Genomic DNA, 4,165 nt, shown 5'->3' with positions numbered 1-4,165 from the left:
TTGTAGCCCATAACCAAAAGCCTTGATCCAATACCCAGAAACCCAAACCCGAGCCCAAAACAACATAGGAAAAGAAAAACAAAAGAAAGCTTGTTGTTGTAGATTTGTAGAACGACAGTCGCCTTCTTCTTCCGCCCTCATCTTCATCGACCCCGGCCTCCTTCTTCCTCAATTCTTTCCATTATGAAAACATCGTTCAACCGCCTCAAAGAAACCCAGAACCTTCTTAAGAAAAGTCAATTTTCACGGCTACCGCCATGAACAAGCAGAACGTGTCAGTTGCCTGGAGACCAGCTGCTAAATCTTTGAAGCTATACCATAGGAGCTAGAACCCTAGGGGTCTGGTCTAGCACCTAAACGGGTAAGATTTCAGATGCACAATTCAATTTTGCTTCCTCTGTTCTTATCATGGACTCCACGTTCTTCTCTCTTTCTGGACACTATAAATAGGACTAAATTCTGTAGAATTTTTTCTGGGTTTGTAGTAGTCTTTCCTACTTTAGAGTAGAGTAGAGAGAGAGAGAGAGAGAGAGAGAGAGAGAGAGAGAGAGAGAGAGAGAGAGAGGGAGAGAGAGAGGATTGGTGTAAAGGAGAGGAGGGCATTTTAGGTACATCGTAAAAGTAAAATAACAGATTTAGCCTTAAAAGTGGACTTATATGAGTAAAACTGTTATGGTGGACTTATGTAGGAGAAAATGTTCAGAATGTGACTTATATGAAATTTTCTAAAGAAAAATAAAAGAAAATATTGAACAAGAAGAAAGGTATAATAATGTAAGGGTTAAGACAATACGATTCATGCAGTAAAGAAAGTATTGCATTCACTTCATTTACTTACAACAGTAAACCTTTATATTTCAACTTTGACCACGTTAAACGGTTGGAAGTGAAAGAAACAAAATTACAATAAAACAAGAAGACAGGGTTAGGACTGGAGACAAATGGATTCCTGCAGACAAGATTTATATATTTCATTTTCAAAAATTGGGGATAGAAAATTCACAATATTGCGGAGAAAGTTGACAATTGTGATTAGCCAGTGCTTTACAGGAGAGAATAAGTATTGATGATACATTTGAGATCCAAAAAGTATTAATGATTGTGATTTGCTATCCTATAAGCCAAATCTGTAGGAGACTGTGTGAGCAAGATTAATATTAATATTTTTTTTTTTAGACAGGGAAAGGTTAAATTTTAGCAAAAAAAAAAGTTATAAAGAAAAACCTCTCCAACAATTAAATTAGTTAACACTAGTTAAACAAAGGAAAATGATTCTTGGCTTTAATATTTGCGGCCTTAATCTTAGGTGGCATGCTATGTCACCTAGACACATCACCAATTAAAAATATTATGTCATATCATTTTTAAGCAAAAAGACAATCTTATCATTCCAAATTCAATGGCTCTACATTATTTATCTTTTTATTAAGAGAAAAAAAGATTGATTTTTTGTCTTTCTTTTATATTTAAAAATATATAATTTCTAGCATTTTCTTTCTCTTTTCCTTTTCATCACTATCATGCTTAGATTAAACATTAAAATACAGTGTGAAAATACATATAAATATGAGAATATACTTGTTAAAATACACGAATTCTTATGAAATACACACACACACACACACACATATATATAATTGGTCCAAGAAAAAACAATTTCTTACAGAAGAAAAAAATTACATATATATATATATATAATTCGTCCAAAATAAAGTTTATACGTAATCATCCAAAGGAAGTTCGATAGAGATTATTCTATTTTTTATTTTATTTTTTAAATTTGATATAGAATATGGCATATAGATATCATAATTTTATTGTGTAAAAATAAAATATTAAAATTGATAAGTTAAAAGTCTAGAACTAAATTTTGATTTACAAAGATAGAAGGAAATTTTAATAAATTTACGAAATTAATTTATGGTATAAAAGCCTAATTTGGTATGATTATTAACTTGGTCATTATTAATAAATTAATTAAATTTGGTATATACGCATCCATATTAAAATGGTAAGAAAATATTCCATATTAGTATATAGCATCTATTAATTGTTAGGGTTAATATTGTATTTTTATCTAAGAATGAAATGTCATGATTTAATAAATTGATGATGTGTTTATGTGACATAACATGCCACATAGGATTAAGACCATAAATCTTAGGCCTTATTAAGGCCCTCTAGCACTACCCTTAAACAAAAGAAAGGCTCTAGAGGTAGAAATGAAAACTCTACTTTGCCATGGCTAGCTTCTATTCCCATGTCGGTTAGCTAGGGTTTCTTGGCTGTGTGGCGCTATTCTTCATTCCATGGCTACTATTCTCATGTCAACAAAGTCTGTAGCAGCTTCTGTTGCCTCCGCAACTGCAAATCTTATCTTCAAGTAATCTCTGTGCAATCAAGATGAGCCGGTGGATATGGGGAACCTCTAGTGTCCCAATAGTGGTTTTGTAGCCCAACGCTTTTACATGATTGGGAGACTTTCAACCCCTATGGAAGTTCAAGCGAGAGGAGATCGATACCTATTCACCTTCACCTTAGAACGTGATGTTAACCACGTCCAACACGGTGGTCCTTGGGCCTATCAACGTGCGATGATCCTACTCAATGATTACAACTGATTTTCAGATATCATGGCGGTGCCGTTGGATTTCGTATGGATCTTGGTTGAAATCATAGGTCTGCCAGTGGCGCTTTCCACCGCAGCAACGACGAGAATGGTTACAGAGACAATTGAAACAGTCCTTCAGGTTGACAACGGTGGCTTTCAGCGCAGTCGCGTGAGTTCGCATCAGCCGGTTCGTTTGGACCATCGTATTAAGGCTTCCTCTGATGATGTTCTTTTGGTGACATATAAGTATGAACAACTCCTTGGTTGTTGTCGCACCTACCCTATGATCAATTATGGGGGATAAGCTTGCCCCCGTGAGACAGTGGAAGTCCGCAAGTTGGCTGTAACTCCGACTCCGGCACCAGCGGCTCATGCTATGGTATTTAGGGCTAATACCTCTCAAACCCTAAATGAACGTTTGATGCCATCAATATCATCCCTTTTCCCCAAAGAGAAGAGATTGGTTCAAATAAGAGAAGTGTCGGCGTTCCCGTCCCTGTCCCCGTCCAAGATCGCCGACATGTGACATGAAAGAGAGGAGGAGAAAGAGTCTGACGGTCAACGTGCAAAGCATGCATTGGCGCTTGTACCACTGCCTCTGAATCCTAAAGAGATAGGATTCACTATTTCAGACAAGGGTGCCCTATGGATCAAGATGACTGGAAAGTCGTCGAAGAAGCGTGACGCCCACAAGGAAGCCTCAACAAGAAGCTGATGATGAAATGGGGGATATCTCGGATTCAATGGAATCGGGATCGGCGACATCCGCCGAAGGGAATACAGGCCTCAGAGCAAAGGTTGAGGAGGAGTAATCTCTTAGTCCGACTAGGAAATTAAGACACCTATATGTGCCCTAGCAGCTTCCTCCTACCTCTCAATTGATGAAAAGTACACCATTGGGGTTTGAGGTCTCTAATCGGGAATGGAAGTTGAGCTTTTAGGGTATGGTAGGTAATTATACTTTCTAGTTTTTCAAATCCACTTTTTTGGATGTACTTTGAGGTTGCTCTTTAAATTCTAAGATGTAGGTTTCGTATTAAGTTTTTAAACTTTGTTTGAGTGGTCATTGGACCCTCTTGCTTGACCTTTTGGTCATGATGATTTCTATCAATGAGAGTAATTCTTTTTCACCTTAAAAAAAAGAGTCTCTATAAACAAGTATTTAACTATGCACCAACTAGTAAAAAGTGCTCTAATAGATTACGTCTATATTTATTTTGATATAATGGTGCCACAAATAAAATATGACTAAACAATTATGAAATATAATTATCAAGAGGAAGATCGATAATTGAAGAGATGTAACTCAACAATAAAGAAGTAGCCATAACGATAAAATTCATCATGCAGCAACCACTTTAGTTGACAATTTAATTCTACTGGATCGGCGGATCGGAATACCAACCACTAGGTTCATATAATTAGATAAATCGTCCTTTCAAAGAAAAAAAAAATAAGGTCCTACTAAAACTGGAATATTGACCTACTTAATTAAGAAACTGAGAATAGGTATTAACTAAGTGGGTTCACCTATCTCGTTGAGTATCACAGACA

This window comes from Fragaria vesca, linkage group LG3, assembly GCF_000184155.1.
Source record: "Fragaria vesca subsp. vesca linkage group LG3, FraVesHawaii_1.0, whole genome shotgun sequence".
In the NCBI taxonomy this organism is placed as follows: Eukaryota; Viridiplantae; Streptophyta; class Magnoliopsida; order Rosales; family Rosaceae; genus Fragaria; species Fragaria vesca.
The sequence above is the reverse complement of the archived record's forward strand: the minus strand, read 5'-3'. Positions refer to the sequence as shown.